Here is a 27,028-nt window from a genome sequence, read left to right as displayed (position 1 = left end):
TACACACATGAACACACAGCAGCACAAACCCAACTTTTACATCAACAATAAACAGAATAGTAAATAAAATAACAAATCATATTTTTTTAATAAAATTATTTATTATTTAAAATCAATTATTAGTTAGTAAATCCTGTTAATTAATACTGAATGTGTAAAGATTAATAATGGATTAACTAGTGTTAGTTAATAATTAGTCTATAGATTTTGTTGTAAATACTGTTAATTACTGTAACTTTTTCCTATATCTTATAAAATCAATTAAATTTTACAGCGTATCATTAATGGAGAAAAACACTTTAAAAAATGGTCTATTATAGATCTTTTAGTTTAGTTACGTTTAGTTTAGTTTAGTTTATAATTTTAGTAAATTAGTTAATTACTTTCAATCTTGCTGTGGATATTTTGAGTAATTTTAAATTTTAAACAGATTATTTTAGAGGCTGATTTTACTGCAGTGTTTCTACTGCTCCTCTCTCTCATAGCAATTTATACACCCCTGAAATATTTACACATAAAAACAACTTGACAGAGATTAAAAACACATTAATACATAATTACTGAATATAACATTGGCTTTACACTGCTTAGTAAAATAAACACAGACATTTATAAGGATTTTAAGCTATAATGCAGTAAAATAATGAAATAGCTTTTTTTCTGAACACATCTTTTTTTTATTTTATCAAAGTGGACAGAAGTTAAACATGTTCTTAATGTTGGTGATTAATATGCACGAATCGATTCAAAGATCTGATTTGATTGGTTGTTACCGAGGTTAGGGGCAACAAAGAAATCAACAAAATAAGACATGAAAAACTATAAAAATAAGAATAATATAAGAAAATATCAAATATATTATAAAGAAATACATATATGTATTTTTGTATAATTCAATTCGATTTAATTAAATTAATTTTCTTAATTCCTAAACTTTTTCACCATCAGTAGATTTGCTCTGTTAGAATGTGTGAAATCAGACCAATGTTAAACTGAACTGTTTATAAAAGTTCCTGCTGCGCTGTTTTTAATTCCTGATCTGAAACGGCCATTAAATCCCCATTAGACTCCAGATAATCACTGCGTTTAAATCCTGATCCAGAAACCCTGATCCAGACTTTAATATTTCACAACTAAATATATCAACTTACACCTACTCATTTAATACTGTTTTTATCTTTGTTAAAAAACTCTAACACAATTATATTTACAAAAAATACAAAATAATTGTATAATTAATAATTTTATAATTTATCAAGCAATATTTGCTTTAATTCTATATTTGTAGAGCCTTCTATAGTAATTTTTGGACATTAATACTCACTATAATACTGGTTTATTTGATCAACCGTATTTAAATATTTAACATTTAAGTTTTTTAAAAAGTCGTTCAGTTCATCTACCTGATAACTTATTATAAAATTACATAATGCAGTAACGCATTAAGTATAAAATTACTGATATGTGTAATTATTCTGTGTTGTTATGATACGGTTTCATGTTGCTCGTTTCTCCCGCTACTTTAAGCGCGCTGCTAACATCAGCACTGTGAATTATACGCAGCGGCTGGAAAACACGCGGCGTGGTTCCGGTTCTGGTTCTGCAGCAGCTGCTTCTCACACAGAGAAATATATAGAACTGTATGTCGTGCATGCGCCCACTCGCACAAGTCTAAATATGATAAAATAATAAATTACCCACATGGTTTTTACTGCATTCTCACATTATTAAGCGTTTAGCTTTAGCCATGTTTAAAAGAACGACATCTTCCTCAAATGCAGCGACTCTTTTACAGTATATTATAATAAATCTAGATAAGAGGCGTGTCATAGTGTTTTATATTTGTACACGTTTAAAACTAACTTTTTACTGAATGTAGGAAACTTATATTTACAATAAATAAAATGTAATGTTTTTATTTTGCTGCAGTAATAACTACTTATTAATAAACTAAATATTTAGAATTCAGTTAGAAAAATAAGTACATGTTTTTTTGCGTGTTTCAAGATGAAAAAGGCGTACTTTTCCTGTCGTTACGATAGCAAAAAAAAAACCACTAACACACTGTTGACGGCTCTCCTATAGATCACTAAAATATGGTCCTTTAAGTTAGATCACTACAGAAAATATGGTGATTAAATAATAAATATATATTCTGCCAATAACCATATTTTTAATGATAAATAATCATGTTTATTTATCACTGCTAAAACCAAATCAATAGATTATGACCTTTTGAACGTCCCAAAGTTTTTCCTTTAAAGCACTGCCCATCTCCACCACTAGTTCATATAACTGCACTCAGTTTGGGGATTAAAATGTATTTGGCAATCACAAGCCTTTTAACAACATTAAAATTATAAGGGGTGGCATTAATTGTTCATTAGAAGTGAGTACATTTACATATTTATCCAGGTATTTAGCTTAAAATCCACTAAACATTTATTATTTAGTCAAATACTAATATACAGTATACCAATATATTCATAATATCCTTCAGTAATATTCTTACTTTTTATTACTTACTGTTTAGTTTCTACAGGACTTTAATAACCTTAAATATTTTAATATGTATAGCTATATTAAGTACACTACATATTTATTATCCAGAAATCATACATGGCATTAACATTAGAAAATAAGAAGAGCTCCTGAATACTGAATTCAAGTGGAATAACTCTTATTTTTCTAAATATATTGAATCTATATTGAGTTGCATTTAGTGTAAAAGGTGGGCAAATAAACTCAACTTTTCTTTTCATTTCTTTACAGTGGTGGTAAATTTGTATCTATATATGCTTATATATTTCTTATAATAGTTTAGAATTTTCTTACTGCACCTTTTTTTTATACTGTATCACCCCTATTATTGTTGTTTGTGCTCCCGTGTTGTTTTTCTGTAAATGCTGCTGGCTGCTAAATTTCGTTCAGGATCAATAAAATATCCATCTATCAACATGAAAAACTAAACTGTCTAAAGACAGAAAAACATGGCTTTTTCTACAACACTCCCAACCATGGGGGTCCCCCTGTTGTCTTCCTCTATTAAAACACTGATTTCCTCCAGTTCCAGTTCCTAAATCCCAGTACTGAAGCTCAGAAGAGCAGTAAGCCTGTTTTTTATCCACTAGATGGAGCTGAGGGATCTTTCTCCACGCAGAACCCTGATCATTCATCATGCTCTTCACACAGCCGTATGAGGGCACTGCCCCCCAGAGATAAATCTACCCGCTCTGAGCACCTCTCAGCAAATACAGCCACCCTTATATAACCCTGATTTAACAGCATGCAGACTCCCTGCCATCAGAGATCAGATCCAATTCATATTAAACGCAACTAACCAACATATCCACAGATCCCGTAATAATTAACATCATTCAGGGATTATTTTTTTAAATATCTTCAAGATAAAATAACTTTTATTAATATGAACCGCGTGGAGTAACTATGACCCGGGATGAAAAAACGCTGTGATAACAGCTTCAGAGTAATGAATCAAACAAGCCATAAACAACCTCTCCGTGCTTTCAGCAGGATCTGTAGCGCTGCTCTGACCTGCTGATCTGCAGATTAGAGTGATGATATTTATGATATTTAGATTAATGTGAAGGTGATGATATTTATGATATTTAGATTAATGTGAAGGTGATGATATTTATGATATTTAGATTAATGTGAAGGTGATGATATTTATGATATTTAGATTCATTTGAAGGTGATGATATTTATGATATTTAGATTAATGTGAAGGTGATGATATTTATGATATTTAGATTAATGTGAAGGTGATGATATTTATGATATTTAGATTAATGTGAAGGTGATGATATTTATGATATTTAGATTCATTTGAAGGTGATGATATTTATGATATTTAGATTAATGTGAAGGTGATGATATTTATGATATTTAGATTCATTTGAAGGTGATGATATTTATGATATTTAGATTAATGTGAAGGTGATGATATTTATGATATTTAGATTAATGTGAAGGTGATGATATTTATGATATTTAGATTAATGTGAAGGTGATGATATTTATGATATTTAGATTCATTTGAAGGTGATGATATTTATAATATTTACATTAATGTGAAGGTGATGATATTTATAATATTTACATTAATGTGAAGGGATGATATTTATGATATTTAGATTCATGTGAAGGTGATGATATTTATGATATTTAGATTAATGTGAAGGTGATGATATTTATAGATGAAGCCGGTGGAGATTCACAAAGGTAACTAACCATTTGTTAGTCCTGATGCTGTCAGTGTGTTCATTTAGGAAAATTGTACCACTAAAGACTCCATTTCCCAGCATTCTCAGCAGATGGACTACAATGACTCAGCTGAACAGGTGACACTGCAGTGTTCAGCTTCGCCCACATTCTGATTCTTCATTTTTTACACCTGTGCTCACCTGTATAAATAGCCCTCTGTTTCCTTTGCACCTCGCAGAGTATTGTCTAGTTTTCTAGCTCTGTTACGATGCGTTTTTGTTGCTTTCTTACTTTATTGTTATCAATCCTTTTCTGCTCTTAGTTTACTTTCTTATATAGTTCTGCTTTCTTCTCTGACTACTCTACTATTGCCTAATCCCTTTCTCCTGATTGATTACTTGTGTACCGACCCTGCTTCTGGCTCACTACATCCAGGTATGTTGTTATTTATTGCTGCCCTGTTGTTCACTAGTGGTACTGTGTACACCAATACCTTTGGGATCTGTGTCTATCTGTGTGTATAATAAACCTGTGTTTTCTAATCAGCACTTGTCCTGGCCCTGGTGACACCATTTCTGACTTTTTCTGCACCATTGTAAAAGTGAAACCGTGCCAGAGCCGAGCTGCAGGTTGAAGAACATCACCTGGAAAAGGTCCTTAAAGAAAGTGAAACCCCTCATCACCGACCGGAGCAGGAAGGATCACCAGGCGTGATCTGGAGGAGCGTGGTGAGGCTGAAAGCTCGGTGCTGACAGCGCTAAGAAAAGCGCCGCACCGTGCCGCCGGCTGCTGACAGTGAGTCTCACAGTTTGTGTTTTGGATCACAGGTCTGAGAGGGCTGGGTTCTGGCTCTGCCACAAGTGGAGTCAGTGAGCCTCTACTTTATAAAACTGAGCTCGAGGTGAGAACCGAACTGTCCACAGGTTCAGGAGAAGTGCTCTGAGCAGGGGGTTCAGGAAGAAAAGCCAATATTTTGAGCACTTTACTATATAAACCAATGTTATATGTTAATTGCTATATTTAACCAATTAATTCCTTTTAAAACTTTTTAATGCCTTCAAGGCAAATTTTCATGTCCATATAATTTTTTTAAATATCAGTGCAGACATGGACAATAAAAACAAAAATCAACTAAAACTAGTGGACCTGTAAGATGTAACATATCTGAGGAACCCTGGTCTACAGCATTCCTCCCTACATGTCCCGTTCATAGACTTTCATAAGGGGCATGTACAGGCTAACCAATCTCAATTAAATCATTCATTTCATGCTTGGAGTCCAGTGAACACTTGTTCTAATTTCTACTATTTTTGTTGCTAACAGCTAATAAAAACAGTGACTAACTGGAACTGAATTGGGAGTTCATAAAACAAACTAAAACGAACTAAAATTACAAATAGAATACACCTCGTGGTCCGTGGTGTTAGTTCTTGTTTACAGCGTTCACGCTAGCCGTGAAATAACGATTGAGAAAATACTGAGGAGACAGCAGAATTCTGTATGGGATTAGAATATGAGCGCGAGGGAGATAAAAGCAGGTGTTTTGTAGCGAAACCGGAGCTACAGTATGTGGAATAAACACCACACAGCTACAGTATAAGTTTGTTTGAGAAGCAGAATAAGAGCGCTAACAGTGAAAACCCAAGTGCTGGGGTTCCATTTCCTACTTTATTTCAGAGTTTTAGAGTTTATTGGGTTTCTGAATTTATATTTATGTGTTTCTCAGATTGAGCTCTCTGATTGGATGTGTGTTCCATGTTTATGTGTGTTCTATTGGCTTTTTTTAAGCAGCAGTATTACATATATTTTGCACATAAGGCTGTAGCTTGTGGACTGGTACAGTTTTTATGGACAGTTGGTTGTTTTACAGTAACTAAATATTTTTTAAATGGTTTCTTTTGTTGGGTTTTATTATAGAACACCTTTTTTAATCCTGCACCTCACAAAAAACGCAATGTATAAAAAACTAAAACTAATACTAGAATTAATAAAAACTACCTAAAATAAAACACTAATAAAATCTAGCAAACCCATTCTAAAAACTAACTATAATAAAAAATGTTAAACTATTTTAACCTTGCTCTGAAGGTGTTCTGTGGTTTCTGGGATGTTGGTAAGATGTCATGTTGCAAGATTAGGCTCTCCCTAAACATCACTGAGCATAATTCACCAATAACCCTGTCATCAGTTCACCTGTGGTCCTTACCTACACCACCTTTACTAGGTACTGACCACTGTAAAGCAGAAACCCTCCACAATGTGGCACTAGATGAGAATTAAACCTGTCTGAAGGGACCATGATACACAGTGGCCAGCACTTTTAGTGGCCAGGGGATTCAGAGGGAAGGACAAATTTTACAAGCACTTAAAATTCATAATTTATGATGAAGAGTAATAGCACCCTATATAAAGACTATTTACAAGAGGGCTCTGAAGTACAGGCAAAATCTCTCTATAGACTTTCACTAGAGCATGAAAAGGTTAACCAGCATCAATCAAATCATTATTTATTACTCCAGACATTATAGGTGCACAAACACCTGCTGTTTCTGGGTTAGTTTAATACCACATAGCATTAAATGTTCCAAATAAGAAATTTCAGCTAAAACGCTCTCACAGTTCAGACTGAGACCAGTGTGAGCTTCCTGTAATAATTATAACATATTTAAGAATCTATTATTTTAAGAATACTGATACTACCTATATGTTTAATTAAGAGAATCATATACCCTGCCCATATAAAGTAGTTTCTTTGATTTTACCAAATTGAAAACCTCTGGAATATAATCAAGAGGAAGATGGATGATCACAAACCATCAAACCAAACTGAACTGCTTGAATTTTTACAGCAGGAGTAAAGCAGCATAAAATTATCCAAAAGCAGTGTTTAAGACTGGTGGAGGAGAACATGATGTCAAGATGCTTGAAAAAAACTGTGATTAAAAACCAGGGTTATTCCACCAAATATTGATTTCTGAACTCTTTATAAATATGAACTTTGTTTGTTTTCTTTGCATTATTCGAGGTCTGAAAACTCTGCATCTTTTTTGTTATTTCAGCCATTTCTCATTTTCTGTAAATAAATGCTCTACATGACAATATTTTTATTTGGAATTTGGGAGAAATGTTGTCTGTAGTTTATAGAATTAAACAATAATATTCATTTTACTCAAACATAAACCTATAAGTAGCAAAATCAGAGAAACTGATTCAGAAACTGAAGTGCTCTCTTCATTTTTTACAGAGATGTATATGTGTGTAAAGGTAAAAATGTGAGTATTTGAGTCTTTACTAGGCCCTGACCTTTTTGGGTGACAGTGTGTGTTTGATCAGTCACACTGCAGTGGTATTCATCTCCCCCCCCTCCCCCCCCACCTCTTTGAACTACACCCTCCTGCTGCCAGCAAGCGCTCCATCAGAGCGTTTTACCATCTGTCAGCACTGCCGGCCTGCGAATGCCAATCACACCCATCCCTCCCTGATTACACAGCTCTGCTCCACCAATCAGAGCACAGCACTGCCCAGCAACGCATCGCCTTCAGCCAATCAATGCCAGCTCCTCATCCACCTGCCTCTCAATCCACACATGGCAAGCTATGCCTCCACCCTTCTTCAGTCAGTCACGTAGGAGCTGACTGACTGACTGACTGACTGCTTACAGAGACTGTTAAAGCAGAACTCCGAAGTGAAATGATGGACTTTGGGTGTATTTATTATTAAAACGAGATAAAAAGTTCTTATCTATGTTGAATATCTCTCCTCCGCTCTCCTGCAGCTCTCTGACATCCAGTATTTTCTGCTCTTTACCCTAACAGGCTTTAGAATAAGTGAGAAGGGTCATATTTTCATATTTTACCCTGCAGATAAATCACTTTTTACACCGTTATTCAGCTCAAAGTTCACTGGTAGAGTCCTGATATTTAAAACGAGGCATTTAGAGCTTTAAAACTGCACAAGAAGCTTATTAAACACCACTGTTTACATCTTATAGTGTAGATAATTCTCCGGCGCCCCATCTTTAATTTAAGTCACAAATTTACTTCAACAGTTGAGCACAAGAATGAAAAGGTAAAGGATAGTTTTGAGCAGATTGCAAAATTAATTTCTTGGAAATGCATGAATTCCAGCTGTTGCTAAAGAAATATCTGATTCCTGTCGATAATTAGAGCAATTATATTAAAGAAAATATCGTAAACATTGCTCAAAAAGTTTTACTATTAGTGGTCCATGGCTATTCAATAAAGATAAGAACTTTTTATCATGTTTTAATAAATACACCCAAAGTCACACACATTTCACAACATTTTCTCCTAACAGGGCTGGATTATTGCCAATTATCTGCCTGATATTACACCACTAAATCTTGAGGATTTCTATTCAAGTTTTACTTAAAAAGCTTTCATGTTTGATAAGGAACAATAAAGGAATTACTGAAAATCATAATTGCAATTGTAATTGGAAAATATAAAAAATACATTTTTAAGTAAATCTGCTAATGTCAAAATATAATAAATAAAATCATAAAATGGTCAATTTTCTAAAACTTCATTTTAAAATCAATCTTTCCTTGAAAACAAATTAAACAGTTCATGTCCTCTAAACCTTTAGTTTCATTATGTTTGTCTAGTTTTTACATCTTTATTTTCAAACCTGCAGAATTTGGGTTGATTCCTGATTGATTCCTGTTACTGATGTGGAATTATTTTTAAGTGGAGTAAAGAGAAAACAGGAGCTTCTCCAAGTGTCCTGTAGGAGATTTCAATCCCTTAAACTTTCAGAGTGTAAATAAATTATTTTACTGCAGCAAAAAGGCTTTGTATCACCTACACCTGTAGCCCGTATACGGGAAAATGCATTTTTAGGGGTTAAAATGCGTTAAAAGCACAATTCAGTGTGTCTATCATTAGTAGAGCGCTGTTGCTGTGGTATGTGTGGAAGGTGTCTGTGACGTTCTCTTGTTCCTGGCAGATCATGGCTCGTCCGGATTGGTCTCTTGAGAGCGTGGGCAGGACCCTGAGCTCATCTGCCAGCCGTCGGTCTCAGACCCGGAGCTCTGCTGAGTTACAGAACAGCCGGCTGATCTTCAGCAGCTCTTAATGAGATTTCTTTGGTCAGTGGCGAGACACAAAGACGATACGTGAGAAGCTCTGGCTCTGAACACTCCGGTATTAAAATGGTGAGATCCTGTAAAACCTGCTTCTAGTGGATATGCAGTACAGGCCAAAAGTTTGGACACACCTTCTCTTTTTTAATGTGTTTTCTTTATTTTCATGACTATTTACATTACAGTAGATTCTCACTGAATTCATCAGAACTATGAATGAACACATGTGGAGTTTAATGTACTTAACAAAAAAAGGTGAAATAACTGAAAACATGTTTTATATTCTAGTTTCTTCAAAATAGCCACCCTTTGCTCTGCTTACTGCTTTGCACACTCTTGGCATCATTCTCTCAATGAGCTTCAAGAGGTGGCCACCTGAAATGAAACGTTTTCCAACAGTCTTGAAGGAAGGAGTTTCCAGAGGTGTTTATTAGCACTTGTTGCTTCTTTGCCTTCTTCACTCTGTGCTCCAGCTCACCCCAAACCATCTGGATTGGGTTCAGGTCCGGTGACTGTGGAGGTCAGATCATTTTTTGTTAAGTACATAAAACTCCACATGTGTTCATTCATAGTTTTGATGCTTCAGTGAGAATCTACAATGTAAATAGTCATGAAAATAAAGAAAACGCATTGGAAAGGAGAAGCTGTGTCCAGGCGCTTCCCAGCGACTCTCAACGTGTGCAACCGAAGACCAGTCAAACAAATCAAACAGCTGTTAGAAAAATAAATATAAACAGTAACAGCGTAACGCTGGTCAACACCAACATCTGGTGAACAGACAAGTTAAATAAATCACAACACAGCTGAGGAAAATCATTAAGAACGACGGAGAAGTTTGAGTGGAATTTTATAAACACTGTACGGCACATTTCTGAGCTAAATCTCGAGCGTTTAGTCACGTTATGATTGGGTAAAGCTGAACGTAGACCCACGGCAGGTCCAGATGTGCAGACGTGACTGGACAGAACTGCAACATCTGCTCAAAAATACCTCAGACAGCTGCTATCCTTCTCCTCAGTTCTCACCACTTCCAGTGATATCAGGATTCTCATGAGTTTTTACTTTTCGAAGTGATTTCAAAGTTCAACCAACGCAAACGCAAAGACCTTTCTGCTCCTATTGTCCCCTGCTGGAGAAACGCTAGTTACCATTCCAATGATATTAAATGTTTATTCATTTGAAAGGAGTAAATTGTAGTGGTACGTGCTAAAAAGTGTCTTCCTTGTAGGCAATTCAAAAGGGTTGCCCAGACTTAAAGGCAGACCTTGAGGATTCCTAGAAGGGGATATGCTGTTTGGTGGCTGTAAGGTCACAGAAACTCTATGGCTTGGGTGAGTGCAAAAATAAATGCGAGTAAATGTGAGGAATGAGTCCTTTGCACAGCATTCATTCCTAATCAGAAAAATCTCATATTTTAACAAGGTTACAGACCCACATCACACAACCAGATTGACCCATTTGGAGATGGAACTCTCTCAATATCAATGCACAAAGAGAAATAGTTAAAACAAAAATGTTAAATATACAGCTCTGAGAAAAAAAGAAGAGAGCACTTCAGTTTCTGAATCAGTTTCTCTGATTTTGCTATGTATAGGTTTATGTTTGAGTAAAATGAACATTGTTGTTTTATTCTATAAACTACAGACAACATTTCTCCTAAATTCCTAATAAAAATATTGTTATTTAGAGCATTTATTTACAGAAAATTAGAAATTGCTGAAATAACAAAAAAGATGCAGAGCTTTCAGACCTCAAATACTGCAAATAAAGTTTTAAGAGTTCAGAAATCAATATTTGGTGGAATAATCCTGGTGGTTTTTAATCACAGTTTTCATGCATCTTGGCATCATGTTCTCCACCAGTCTTACACACTGCTTTTGGATAACTTTATGCTGCTTTGCTCCTGGTGCAAAAAATTAAGCAGTTCAGTTTGGTTTGATGGCTTGTGATCATCCATCTTCCTCTTGATTATATTCCAGAGGTTTTCAATTTGGTAAAATTAAAGAAACTCATCACTCATCATCAAGTGGTCTCTTATTTTTATTCAGAGCTGTATATAATTTAACACACTCTACACAGGGTCTGTGATTAAACAGCAGGGTGGATTATTTTAGTGCACTCTTATCTCTGCACTGGATTCACTGCAGCTTCTTATCTGCTGGAGGTCTGCAGGGGAAATGCCTCTGCTCAGCTCAGACTGACAGCAGCAGTATCTGAGTTATTCCAGGCACAAACACACCGACACACACTCACAAACACACACACACTCACACTCCAGCTTACACAGTGTTTTTACACGCTCACACTCTTGCTGCCTATAGATCTGAGCGTCATGTCTGATCTGTACGTGAGATAATGAGGAGCACAGGGTCCGACCGGCAACTGGGGTCCAATTACACACAATTACTTAATCCCAGCCGTCATCAGGGGTCTTCACGCTGAGCGCGTCCCACTGGGCCCATCGATTAGATCAGGAGGAATCAGCTGATGAACAGCTTGTTAGGAAGGTCGTGACCTGCAGTGACTCCTGACTGCCTCTGTTTTAGGAAAGGAGGCTCTGCTAGCCCGCTAAACGCTTAGCTTCTAGCCTTTTCAGCTGCTCCAAACACTGCTGTACACTAGAAAATCGGTCTGTACCAATTTTTAACTTGTGTTATGATTCCATGATTATGATAAGGTTGTTTGAACTATGATAACAAAATATATATATATAATAATAGTATATAAATGTATAAAAATGCCTCTCTGGGGAGCTTTTGTTTACATCCCCTCCTATCTCTCTGTCACGCTCGCCGTGACTTTAGTTTCCCCCGTTCTTAGGCTCCCTATCTTATTATAAGGGCAGTTTTTCACGGCCGCGTCCCAATTCAATAGACGGAGCAGCGGGATCGGGACCCTGACAACACGGGTTCGATCATAGGGTTGCCATGCGTCCTGTAAAATATAGAATGCCCTTTATTTTGCAATTAAATATTGCATCCCATATTGTACCAATATGCAAAGTGATTTGTTCTTTACTTCCATACATACTGTCCATATATATAATATATATGTATTTATACAACAGTTAGTTCCGACCTCATAATCCGATTGGTTGAGAAGTGTTCTAGCCTTCTCTAGTCCTTCTCACACTAAATCTGTATCACTCCGCCGACGCGTTGCCGAGTAACGGCATATATACACAGTACAGTTTTGAATCATCGCCTCCACCAGCACCAGCAGCAGCGTTAGTTTAGCACAGGCTAGCGCTCAACCGCGGCACACTCGCCCGCAGCGCTGACTCGTGGAAAAAGGGGAAGGAAAATCACTCGGCTAATGCCGTCTGGCAGACAGAACAATAACTTAACCAGCCAGGCTAGGCTAAACTAAGTTAATGCTAAGCTAAAGCAAGCTACGCTGACTGGGAATTTTCGAAGCGCGGATAGCTTGACTCCGGTCACCTACCCACAGCCCAGCCACACCGGCAAGCTAACCAACACCACCCAGCAAAACAAACAGAAATACTCAAACAATGCGCAGCGTTCACCTGAAGACGACTCCACGGAGCAGGAGAGGAGAGTATTAGCGTTATTTTCGTGGTGTTAGTCTGCCTGAACTTTTTGGCGGAAGGCACAGTCCATATTAAAGCATATTCAAACTGAATTTCTTAAAGTTCTTTGATTTATTTTCTTTATTCATTTTGTAAAAATAAACTGTTGTATAAAAGCAATAGAACACTCGAGGTTGTGTGTTATTTATTTATTTTTTCCATACCGCATCTGCACAGATCTGATTGGCAGAGGAGAGCATTTGGTGATCTTACACCACACGTGATTGGTCTGTGAGTTTACTGCGCCACAATAAAGCACATATGCAATTAAATCCTTCTCAGTAGTTTATTGGTTTGGGTCCGGACTCGGACCGCGCTCCGCCTATTAGGGACCCCTGCTCTAAAGGGTTTTGTGCAACACATAAGCATTTTCAGTGCTTTCTCCAGTCAGTCTAGCATTAGCTTTTAGCCTTTTAGCTTTGTTTTTGTTGCTTTTAGACACAATAGGCTTTCTTTAGTAGGTGGGATTGATGTGCACAAAGTCTGGACTGATGTATAGTGTATTAGGACCTCAGTTATGTACATTTTCACTAAAACACAGAAAACCATACAGTCCAACACAGAGACATGAGAAGAATGTGAAAACTGTTCTCTTCTGTATGAAACTCTCTCTGCTCCAGTGCAGGTCAGGCGGGGCCACAGTGACAGTAACAGCTGAGAATAGATCAGTGACGAGTCGGAGTGGATTTACCGCAGTTCTGTGAGTCCGAGCCTCGTCCCTCGTCCCTCTCTGTCCCACAGGCAGAGTGTGTTCCGCTTTTGGAGACGGTGATTAGGACACCCGAGGGGGAACAGAGATAAAGAGACTGACCTTCCATGCCAGCCCCGACCACAAGCCCTGTCATTACTCCATCGTCTGCCCCATTAGCCACGGCACCAGAGCCCCCGAGACACCACCGCCCAGATAAGTGTGAGTGCCTGCTCTCGCACGCCACTAATGATAATACTAATAGCCTCCAGCTTCCATCCTCTCACTGCTGGAGCCACACCGCACCGCTCAGAGAGGAGCTTAAACATCTTCCGAGTTTGTTAATGGTAGTTACCATTGCAGAAGCTGAATTTTTGACCACAGAGTAACTCATTTTCCACAGGCAAACGGTTCTGGGTAATTTTAAATTTTCTCTTTTATGGGGGTTTTTATCATCTGTGATTTTATTCCCGTCCAGAATGATCATGTACGTGTTTTTCTCAGATGTCCTCTGAGAAAATTACAGGCTGAATTATCTACTGTTTTTCTCTGAACTCTGTGCTCCTCCAGTAATTTCAGTCTCGTCCGGACGCACATCTCTGAGTTTTGTCTCCTCGCCTTTAATAAAATAGATGTTTGTCCACTGCCGCGCACCGTGATTACACTTTGAGCGCACCACGGTTTTCACGGAGATCCACGTTAAAAACACAACAGCGAGTGGAAATGGAGGAGCTACTGAACTCTGCGATGCCATTACAGAAGTGATCACACACACCTGGAGCAGTGGGCAGCCTCCTCAGTACAGGTGCTCTGATTAAGGACTCCTAAGCTGTGGATGCCCATCCTAACGGGACCAAATTAGTGACTTTCTGCTCCTCAGCAACCAGGGAGCTGTGGATTGCTGTCCTGGTGGTTAAATCAGTGATCTTTCATTTTTTAACACTGAGGGAACAATTAGAACTTTGGGTTTTCGGAATAATCAAATCACTGTCTTTCTGCTCTTCAGCACCTGGAAGAAAATTGAATATTACAGGTTTTACATATCATGCTCAGAGTGAACTCCAGGGTATTGAGTCAGCGGCCTTCCGGTCTCAGGTTCACTTTTCTAACCTTCATCAATGGCTACCCTCTCTTAAACTCGCAGTTCTGCTCCAGGTAAGAAACTGTTTGTAGAAGAAATGTATGTTAAAAATTGGGTTGCCTGGTATTGCAGGTAGGCTGGATCATCAAACGAGTCAAATAAATATACCTGCTGTCAGTACAGCTGCTGCTGAGCGTTACATAACACTCCTCCAGACTGGAGTTGCATCACTCCTGCAGGGATGGCCAGGCGGGTCTGACCCACTTCTGGAGCTCTGTGAGAGCGTGATGATGATGAAGTTATGCAAGGTGAGCTGTAGGAGGACGTGAGTCACCCAGTTCCCTCAAAACAACTGCATGAGTCACGCCATGCACAAGCCCTGCGTCCTGCACCCCGATACTCACACCGGTACAGAAAACAAACATCTGCAGCGTTTCAGCTCCCAGAACAGCTGATAATACACCTGATATAAGCACAGCTCAAACAGCCTGACAGCACTTTAAATGAGCAGAGATTAGGGAGGAATAAGAACCAAAATAAGTGCCACATAAAGTTTTTTAAAAGTAGCCATGATAAAGATTTCTGCTACTGTTTCCAACTTAACTACATTATGTAATCTACAAAAAGCATAAAGTTACTGAAGACTAATTTTTTATCACCACTTAAAACATTCCGTTTAAATTTTTAATTTTAATTTATGTAATTAACTGTCACAGTTTAGCCCATGTCTGTCTTGTGTTTGTCCCTCATTTGTGTTTGTCCCTCATTTACCTGTCATGTGTTCCCAGCCATGTGCTATTGTTGTGTTTTGGTCTTGTCTCCGCCCTAGCCCCACCCTGTCATCAGTCATTTGTAACTCCGCCCCCTCATTACCTCCAAAGGTGTCCCTAGTGTGTGCATGTGTATAAATACCCCATGTGCTTCTTTGTTGTTTGTCGTGCTTTTTGTTTGACCGTGTCCTGTTATTCTGTCCAGATCATGTTTAAATGTTTGGTTTAGCCTCAGAACTGCTGTGTTTTTTGTTTTCAGTTTTCCAGGTTTGCTTTATGTAGTTTGTTTCTTTGTTATTTTGGCTTGTTTGTTTCAGTCTTTCAGTTTATCTTCTGGTGTATAGTGTTTGTTTCAGTAACCTTTTTCTTTATAGTTAGTCCCTAGTGTTTTGTTCTTTGTTTCTTTTGCAACTATGGAAAAATAAAACAGACTTGCATTTGCATCCTGCCTCCTCTACGTTACATTAACACCCACAGGCCACCTGTAGAGCTTAATTCCTAAAAAGACAATATGTCAAAATAAATGTTTGTTATCTCACTTGGTGATGAGCGGCAAAGAAAAATCAACCTTCCTGCAGGCCAAATCAAACCTCCTCGAGGGGCAACTCTGGTGGGCCGCACTAATCAAGATACATCACACAATATCCAGAACTGATCAAACTGCAAATGAAAAAAGATCAAATTGCATCCAGAACAGCTCAAACTCTCCCTGGAGGAAAAATTCAGTAAGCAGAGAGTTTTTTTTTATTTGGCAAACGAGTAGAAGAGCAGAACCGCTTCCTCGACTCGCTAATGGACGAAACCCAAACCATAACAATATCTAACAGGTGGCCACTGGTTAAAGTCCAGCAGGCACAACGCAAAGTAAAAACACTCACAAAACATTAGTGTAGGTTTACAACACACAAAGAACTGATAAAAGAAAGAGATTCTTTTCTTTCACAAGAAAACTGGAATGCAGATATTCTAATCTTTAACCCCTTTAACAATTTTCTGCCTGATATTACACAGCTTTAACTTGAAGATTTCTCTTTAAGCATTACATATAAAGTTTTTTACTGAAATTCTTAATTGTAATTGTAATAAAATTAAAAAAAAACTAAAGTAAATCTGCATCTTTTAAAATGTAATGAATACAAATCATGAAATTGGCACGTTCCTGAAGTTTTTACATTTTAAAACCAACAGGTAGCGCACATTTCACTGTCCTCCAAACCTTTTGTTTCTTTACAGTTTTCTAGTTTTTATGTCTATTTTCAATCAAGCAGAACTTGTGTCTGTCTGATTCCTTTTTAAAACTGATTTAAAATGAATAAGTGTATTAAGAGTACAGTTCAGCTTCTCCATGTGTTTTTTTTTTTTAGTTTAGTTAGAAGTTAAGAGATGTGTGTGAGCGCGAGAGCGGCGGTGAGAGGAGCGAGTTGAGAGTGCTGACACCAGCGGATTACAGGACGTTATTCTGCTCATTTGGTTCTTATTTATCCCGCATGCTGAACAGTAGCGGGAGGCGGGGGGCCGGAGCTCTGGCACGGACGGAAAGGTGACCCGTTTTCACCTGTCAACAACTCGACAAAATGTCGGCACGCTGCAGTCACACGGGAAGCGTGATAGGCCGAGGTCAGTCACCTGACCACAGCTGAACACAGAGGCTCCTGCAGCAGAATATCAGACATTGCTGCACATTAACGTTGGAGCGGTCACTATCTAAAATTACTAATGGTGAGTTGTGAAATTATATATTAACCCCCCCCCCTTTCCTGACTCTCACACACCTGCTGGCCGACGCGGGTGAAGCACGCGAGAGCGACGTGGGTGAAGCACGCGGGAACGACGCGGGGGGTATTTATGCAGCACACCTGGCAGAGACGCGTGAAACTCTACTGAGCAGAACATCAGGAGAACCCGGCTCTGATCCGGACGGGTTTCACTCTGGCCTGAAATAAGAAAAGCAAAGACCTGCATCCTGATTGGCTGTGATTCTGTAGCTTTAAATATAAAACCCCACAGATCTTCATCAGCTGAGAGGTGTGAGGAGATCAGGAGGAGATATGAAGGTGGAAGATTCTCACGGCTGTTATTTCATGTCCTGCTGGGTTAGCGGGGACAACAGGTCTTGTCAAAAATTACCTTAAAACTCTTCTTAAACTGGGTTAGTTTTCCCAGAGGAGGTCAGGTAGTGCACACTTCAGTCAGGGAATTTTCACTAGGACTGCACAGTAAATATTATTTCATATCAGCAGTGTCCAATGAAAAACAAGTGTCTCCATTTTTGTCAATGTTTAGTTTACTTCATAATTTGAACAGACACAATGTCCCTTACACTGTGCCAAAATTTCTTGATAAACGAACTAGTGGAAAAACTTTAAAATGACCCGAAATAAACTTTTTTTTTGACACTGACTTTTATTACAAGTTTGGAAGGTTTTATCTCTCTCCTGTAAAGTTGCTGTTTTGGAGATACTTGTTTTTCATTGGAGAGCAATGATATATACTGTATACGTATTAAACCAGATGTTTCACACCCAAATGTTAAAACGGATGGCATGATTTTGGTTTAGATTTGGTTATGGAGAAAAGAAACCTGTGGTAACTGTTAAACATGGTGTTGTAAGTTACTGATCCTATTATCCTTTTAAATTTGTAAAATCGTATTTTGCTGTACTCGCTGTAAAAAAAATGTTTAAGGAGAGTAATGTAATTTGAATAATCTGTGTGTCCTGTACATCTGCAGTGTTCACAATAAAACTCCCTGACTTAAAAACCTCCAGACATCTAGACATAAACATCTACGTAGATCATAACACACACACGCAGCCCACATGCTCAGAGGAAAGTGCCGGACTCCCAGCTCTGATACCAGAGCCAACAGACATCTGAGCAACAGACACCTGAGCATCAGACACCTGAGCAACATACACCTGAGCAACATACACCTGAGCATCAGACACCTGAGAATCATACACCTGAGCAACATACACCTGAGCATCAGACACCTGAGCATCAGACACCTGAGCAACATACACCTGAGCATCAGACACCTGAGCATCAGACACCTGAGCATCAGACACCTGAGCAACATACACCTGAGCATCAGACACCTGAGCATCAGACACCTGAGCAACATACACCTGAGCATCAGACACCTGAGCAACAGTCACCTGAGCAACAGACACCTGAGCATCAGACACCCGAGCAACAGACACCTGAGCAACATACACCTGAGCAACATACACCTGAGCAACAGACACCTGAGCATCAGACACCTGAGCAACAGACACCTGAGCAACATACACCTGAGCATCAGATACCTGAGAAAAAGACACCTGATCAACAGACACTTGAGCAACAGACAACTGAGCATCAGACACCTGAGCAACAGACACCTGAACAACAGACACCTGAGCAACATACTCCTGAGCAACAGACACCTGAGCATCAGACACATAAGCAACAGACACCTGAGCAACATACACCTGAGCATCAGATACCTGAGAAAAAGACACCTGATCAACAGACACTTGAGCAACAGACAACTGAGCATCAGACACCTGAGCAACAGACACCTGAACAACAGACACCTGAGCAACATACACGTGAGCAACAGACACCTGAGCATCAGACACATAAGCAACAGACACCTGAGCAACATACACCTGAGCAACAGACACCTGAGCATCAGACACCTGAGCATCAGACACCCGAGCAACAGACATATTATCATATTATATGAGATAATACAATTTAATTTTCAGGTTTTGGGCTCACTGGGATCACCTGTATTTCGAAAAAAGAGCTACACTGACAGGTTGTCCATTTGAACAGGTCTACTGTTATCAAGTAATCTCCAGGTTGAATAAATAAAACATATACCAGCTTACAGTACAAAAATAAATTCAATATGAACCACTATAAATAATTAAATGGTGTTAGCACATTTTAACAGTGCACTGTGCAAAGTTGCAAAATATATTTACACCTCTACAACACAAATATATCCCTGGCATTCCCTTGTGGGCTTTTGATAGAGCATAAATCAGAGTGTATAACCGCCTCCTCTTAGCCACCCAGGCTTCTGTAATGGATCAGCGTCTCTCTGAGTGAAGAGTCTCTGATTCACACGTTTTCTCCCGCTTGCTAATCTGGACTCGTGTCGTCATTCGTTGGGCAGAGCTGTGCTGATTGGCAGGCAGATTGGGCTGCTGACAGGGGGCGGATCCCTCAGATCATCCTCTGGTTTCAAAGGCAGAGCAGAGGAATGAACAGGAGACACCTTCCATCTGAGAGCTGCACCTCCCCACCCAAACCACCCCGCACCACCCATCCAGCCACCCACCCGGCGGCCGGACTCCAATATCACTTACACCCCCGATCTCTCAGAGGAACTCGTCAGGAAGATCTGCAGGAGCTGTAAATACCCGGCTTCAATTTGCGGCTTTTTAAAGTGACATTTACAAGCTAAGGATGAGTCAAAGTGTGGACGCACTTAAAAGCACTTTACTGAAGATACAGCCCTCAGAGTACTGACACCTAATAATACAGTTACACTACAGCACATACAGCTCTGAAGAGAGCACTTCAGTTTCTGAATCAGTTTCTCTGATTTTGCTATTTATAGGTTTATGTTTGAGTAACTTTTCTCCCAAATTCCAAATAAAAATGTATTATTGTCATTTAGAGCATTTATTTGCAGAAAATTAGAAATTCATATTCATTAAGTTTTAAGAGTTCAGAAATCAATATTTGGTGGAATAAGCCTGGTTTTTAATCACAGATTTTTTTCATGCATCTTGGCATCATGTTCTCCTCCAGCAGTCTTACACACTGCTTTTGGATAACTTTATGCTGCTTTACTCCTGGTGCATCCAGAGCTGTAGTTCTAAACCCAAACAAGCAGGTACAAATGGTAAACTCAAATGCACACGTTACTATGTTTAAAATCTTTGTTTCTTTAAAGGTTTAGAATTTGATTCAATTTTTTTCTTCGTCTAAAAACCTAAAATCCTTGGAGGGCAAGAATGAACTTGCGAGGACATACAGTACGTACAAAAAACTCCTGATTAGTAGATTTTAGTAGATGTTTTTTTATCTTTAAGCACAACCAGCCAGCCAGTAAGTGATAAGCTAAATATGAGACTGACAAAGTTCTGGAGTCGTCATGAGGAGTCAACATGTTGGTGTGGTTTGTTGGGGAGTGTTTTGGTGCGTTTAGGTTTTAGCAGGGTTCTTACGGTCATGAAAAACCTGGAAAAGTTTGAAAATGGCAATTTCCAGGCCTGGATAAGTTTAAAAAAAATAAAAATACCTAGAAAGTTTTGGAAAAGTCATAGAAATTAGTTCTACAGATCTTTGTGTTTAAGTTTATCGATGGAAAATATCTATTTTGAGCTCAGACCATAGAAATCAACAACAGGTTGCAGATACTAAATGGTGTGCTGCTATGTGATGTCTATAAAAGATGATCCTAATTTAAATTTTAAAAGCAAATTCAATTGGGGCGAGAGTTGTGGCCAATGGTTAGATCTGAATTCACACAGAGTCCCCCACTAATATCTTCCCAACATGCTGTTACCCTCAGAAGAGTTTGGTTCCTTTGTTCACATAACTTTGATCTTTTTTACGACTGGTTCCTTCAGCCTTTTCGGGGGGATAGACGCCTGTCTGTCTTCCTGCCCCCAATCCTCCGTAAATAGTTCTTCACACCTGTCTCACCCACAGGGACGTAAGTCAAGGTGCTGAGAATTGCGTAAAACCACAGGAAATTCAAAGAGGAGGAAGAATCGTAAACAGCTTAGTGACTTTCACTTTTTCACGTTTTCTTCTTCTTTTACTCGAATACCTTTCAGGTCTCTTTACACATATGGAGCACATATGGAGCAGCAGGACTTAACACAGAATTCTGGACATACCAAAGCCTTCAGAAAAGCAGGGCTGCAACTATTAGTCGATATAATCGACAATGTCGATTATTTCAATTTATCGACTACAAATTTCATTGTCTATTTATCGTTAATTTGTAACAGTACCGCATTACACAAAGTGCTGGAGACAAGAAACTTGGTCTGTGTCTCCAAAAGCGCCCAAACACAACAGATTACATATTTATTCACTAAATATCAGTACTCTCTATACGTTTAAACAACATCTAAGTATCAAAATACTTTTGATTACGTTGATTACTATTAATCGACTAATCAAAAAAACGATCATCAGATTAGTCGACTACCAAAATAATCATTAGTTGCAGCCCTACAGAGAAGTGAGCAGTTAAACAACCAGTTGTCCAAACAGCTTCCAGCCGTTCTCTAAAGGAAGCAGAGACTTAGCACAATCTGGAAGGTTATGAGATTTTCTCTAAACCCTTTAAAATTAAACAGAAGTTTTGCATTTCATTTTATCTACTGAAAAACACAAGCACCTCTTTCAGTTTGGAACATCAACCCAATGACTTTTCACCAGGCTGAAAAGAATACGGATTATTTCTGTTATTGACCTTTTAACAACTTGTAACCAAAGTGCAGCAATTGGAGCTTAGGAATAATTATAATGAGGTCATTATCACCATCGTCTTTATCTGTGAAGTGAGTCACGCCGCTGCTCTGATCTCTCCTCAGCAATCCCCGACAAGCCTGAGAATCTGAATGGAGCACGGATGCCAGCAGAGCTAAATAAAGCCCAGCCGGACGGCAGCACATGTGAGGACCATAAAGCACAGATTCTGAGCCGGGAATTCCTGCTGTGTGTTCTAGTTTGTGTGAGGAAAGTTCTTTGGGAAAGTTTGTTGGTAAGAGGCGTCCAAAACAACAAAAAAACAAGGTAAACAAAAACAACAATAGCAGTCAGTCAGAAGAATCATGATAAATAAAGACAATCAACAAAAGTGAGTGATGAGAACCAGACATTATGAACTGAAAATGCTGCGTTAACACAGGGATTAGCACTAAACCACAACACATGCCTGCTGAGGCCAGCGGCCGTGACCATGAGCTATTTTCCTCCCTCAAAGCCTCACAGCAACTTTACTGACAGAATTTGCCTTCAGGGAACATTTCATTCATTGGCTACTCTCACACATGACAAGCTTGTCAAGTTGAAGGCTATTCTAGATTTTTTGAATGTTTAAGTTTTTTCCTAAATAAAGTTGCAGCACTGGCTGAACTGTTTCGTAACCCTTTAAAAGAGATGTTACTCCTAACGGCACATTTTACAAATTATCAATGACTTTAGTAAGTTTAATGCAAACAAACTGATTAATTCTAGTATTAACCCTCCTGTTTTGTTCATTTGTCAGGAACAGCAATAAACAGCAATGGTGTTTGTGCATGTTTAATTATCTAAAAGATGTTTAAAACTAAAAAAATCCTAATAATCAGTGTGAATATTTCATAACTAACTCCAATACTAATTATTTTATCAATATTTAGTTGAATGGTGTTCCTTACCTCTAAGAGGTAATGCTTTAATCAGGATAATGCACTCAATTTAAAAAAACTTCAAACTTCTTCAAACTTTAAAATGCGTGAATTTGACCCAGAACAAAACAGGAGGGTTAAATAAAACTTTTGTCAAAAAGTTCACATCCATTCACTGGCATCTGGCACGAAATTGCACCCCACACCATGACACCAGGGTTTAACAATAACGACAAGATAACACCTCACAACTTATACATGTGTGGGCGTTCCCAAGTCGTCATGCAGCTTGCCATCAGCTGCTGGAGCCCTGTGAGAGTACAGTAGTCCTTGCTCTCTCTGGATGGGTACAGTAGATGGCGCTCTCTCTTTCCCCTCATCACTCCTAGGGTGATGTGGATCAGCACAAGGCTGCGCCTGTGAGCTGATGTATCAGAACCGAACTGCGCTTTCCTCCAAGCGTTAGAGCGGTGATGCTACTCGGCAATGCTACAGCATCAGCAGCAGTTCAAAAAGAAGCGGTGGCTGACTTCACATGTATCAGAGGAGGTGTGTGCTGGTCTTCACCCTCCTGGTGTTGGAGCATCACTAGTGATAGGGGAGTTCTAATGAGTGCATTGGGTAATTGGCTGTGTAAATTAGGGAGAAAATGGGATAAAAAAAAAATAATAAAAAAGCCTCATCTTCACAATGGAAAGCAGGGTTTATTTATAGTGCACTGAGTAGTTTTACGAGCAGTGACGCCACAAAGGGATTACGAGCTACAGAACACAATCGATGCACAACTGGTGAAAGAATTAAAAGTGTGCTTTCCTGAAGCGTATCTCACTCACAGAGGGGATGCCTTTGAAGTGAGAGCACGTGTTCCTCAGGTCAGCTGTTGTAATACTGGAATACTGAGCAGCGTCGGAGCTGAACGGCGACCGCGGCACGAAAAAGTGCAGCACCACACTGCGGAGAGCAGCATGCCTTACTGTAAGATGTAAACGGGGAAGTATGTTATTTACTGGGGGAAGAGGCGCCATCTAGAATGTGTTGCAGCGACAACGTGGTCCACCAAGAATAGAGTGACTTCTGATAAAAGACTAGGCCTGTAACAATAACATTATCATTGTTATTATCATTCATTGTCATAAGACCGTTTTATACCACTTATAATACAAGTATTCAACAATACAATCGGCTCAGCGGAGTGTAGAAACAAGGAGGTGGTCATTATAATCATGACTTGACTGTGTATAATGATAATATAATAGCATATGTGGCTGTGGAAATGAAAAGTATTTCATTATGATGAAAAAAAAAATGTGTATTGTCTATATCGTATAAACACAATCCAAACTCGGGCGGGGTCGGGCAGAAATTTCCCACCACTTTCCTCGGGCCGGGTGAAGTCGGGCTCAAGAAAATAGTTTGTGACGTAGGCGTCTGTTTTTTTATGCTATTTTTATTTTAAATAAAGCTATGGCATGATAATCACAATATCTCAAAAGTAACAAATCAAACTGTGTTTAAAAAAGTTATAATCACACATCTCCTCCACTTCTCCGCATTACACACCTGACCTGCAGCGCCGTGTGTAGCTGTTCTCAATAAACATTGTTCTTAAATAACAGGTCTATGCTTCTTCAGTGTTGCAATGTTAATTAACCTCATTCTGAACAGATTTTGCTCATTCAAACAGCGCCAATGAGGTGTCTGTTAGAATTGTACCTAGTCTAAATCCTAGTGTCTAGTTTGAAGTGGGCAAATAAATTCCTAAATTGCCTTCAGGATAAATAATCTATCTATCTATCTATCTATCTATCTATCTATCTATCTATCTATCTATCTATCTATCTATCTATCTATCTATCTATCTATCTATCTATCTATCTATCTATCTATCTATCTATCTATCTATCTATCTATCTATCTATCAATAATGTAGCTGTTCTGAGTGTTTAAGGAGTTAAAATGGAAATTGGGACACTTAAAACATACTTTTACTTGTTGAGTCTAATTTAATATTTATTAAGAAATAGATATTTTGTGTGGTTAGTTTATAGAAAAAAAAAAGAATTTATAGAAAATGTGCTAGATCGTGATCTATTTCAATATGCTGATATGAAGTGACCTATATTCCGCGATATATATCTCTGAAATTGGAAAAAAAAAAAATAATAATACATTTTTAAACAATGTCTTTAAAAAAACATGGACACTATTGAGGTCATGTCCAAATACTGTACAATAACTCAATAACTTAATAATCATAAGAGGCCTACACTGGACGTTTTAATAAATCACATATAAACTTCACAACGGGGCTCACGGGAGGATTTGGTGGGGGTGTTCACCGCCCGGCGTTCAGTGTGAGATGTGAATGTGATACCGCCTCCCAACAAATGAGGAACTCCTCTCCGGGGACACTCGCGTGGACTCTCACATGGCCGAGCGCGAGAGCCTGCAGAAAGGCATGACAATGGTTTTCGCGGCTGCCCTTCAGGGACCTTTTTTACAATCAAATAAAGGCTAAATCTGATTTGGGGTCAGCCGTGCCGTCGTTCTGCTCGGGGACAGGCGCTCAATTAAACTCAGATCAACGCCTCCTTTAATTTTAGATGATGTTTACTCAGAGAATTTCTCCAGCTGCCAGCAGCGCCGCATGTATTCAGAGCGCTGTGTCCAGGGCTCCTTCAGATTTGCTATTTACAGTGCTTATCACACATAATTTAATCCCACTCACACAGAGAGGACATCTCGGAAAATACGCGGCGTGAAGTAATCAAGACTTACCTCACGTTTCTAGTTTCATCTTCAATTTTGAGGTCATGTGCGCCTGAAATAAGATCTGGTGGCCATACGATCTGCGCGGGCTATAAGTGAGGGAGGGCGTCTCTCTCGATCTCTCATCAGAGGACTTTTCTCTTTTGTCCGACTTGAGAAGAAAAACACTTTTCTCCTCTTCTGATTGGCTGGAGGTCCACGTTCTCGTACACGAGGCTGTAGATAAGAGCCACTGTGTCTGAGGGTCTCCACCACTCTTCATATCGGGGGGAAATCTCACTCAACGGGCTCAGTTACAGTTTGCTGGTGTTTCTCTCAGAGTTTACGTTTGGAGTGTGGCTTTACATACACCTAAATCCCTCCTAATCTCTTTTGTCTACCACATGTCCACAGCAGCTCTGGTTCTCAGGCAGCAGTTACTCTCTCTGTAGAGTCTGATACTTAAGGTTAAGAAGAAAGTATAATGAAAACTAAAGTTTCAGGTCAGCTGCAGTTGTAGAAAATATAGCGTAATGCAAGGCAAAGTTCGAAAACCCTGCTCAGATAATGAAATGAGAAGAGCATAAACTGATCACTAAAAGACAAAGTTAAACATAACATACAAAGCCTTTATACAGTACAGGCCAAAAGTTTGGACATACCTTCTCCTTTCCAATGCATTTTCTTTATTTTCATGACTATTTACATTGTAGATTCTCACTGAAGCATCAAAACTATGAATGAACACATGTGGAGTTTTATGTACTTAACAAAAGGTTAAGGTTTGGGGTGAGCTGGAGCACAGAGTGAAGAAGGCAAAGGAGCAACAAGTGCTAATAAACACCTCTGGGAACTCCTTCCTTAAAGACTGTTGGAAAACTTTTCATTTTAGATGGCCACCTCTTGAAGCTCATTGACAGAATGATGCCAAGAGTGTGCAAAGCAGTAATCAGAGCAAAGGGGGGCTATTTTGAAGAAACTAGAATATAAAATGTTTTTAGTTATTTCACCTTTTTTTGTTAAGTACATAAAACTCCACATGTGTTCATTCATAGTTTTAATGCTTCAGTGAGAATCTACTGTAATGTAAATAGTCATGAAAATAAAGAAACTCATTGAAAAAGAGAAGGTGTGTCCAAACGTTTAGCCTGTACTGTATAAACTCTAACTGGGAACGTCTAACTGCTGATGTAGATATTCACCTGAACACACTAGACCTGTGAGGATGAACGGCTTTTTAAAAAAATAGGAGAGCGCTTAAAATGATGAGTTTCTTTGATTTTACCAAATTGAAAACCTCTGGAATATTATCAAGGGGAAGATGGATGATCCCAAGCCATCAAACCAAACTGAACTGCTTGAATTTTTGCAGCAGGAGTAAAGCAGCATAAAGTTATCCAAAAGCAGTGTGC

The 27,028-nt window shown here is 38.7% G+C and overlaps 1 protein-coding gene across 3 annotated transcripts in view; it reads right to left on the bottom strand.

Annotated features, from left to right (window-relative positions):
* Positions 1-27,028, bottom strand: part of rbm20 (RNA binding motif protein 20) — an 85,755-nt gene that overhangs the window by 43,501 nt on the left and 15,226 nt on the right. The window lies entirely within an intron of this gene.

Source organism: Astyanax mexicanus, chromosome 23 (assembly GCF_023375975.1).
Source record: "Astyanax mexicanus isolate ESR-SI-001 chromosome 23, AstMex3_surface, whole genome shotgun sequence".
Lineage (NCBI taxonomy): Eukaryota > Metazoa > Chordata > Actinopteri > Characiformes > Acestrorhamphidae > Astyanax > Astyanax mexicanus.
The sequence above is the reverse complement of the archived record's forward strand: the minus strand, read 5'-3'. Positions and strand labels throughout refer to the sequence as shown.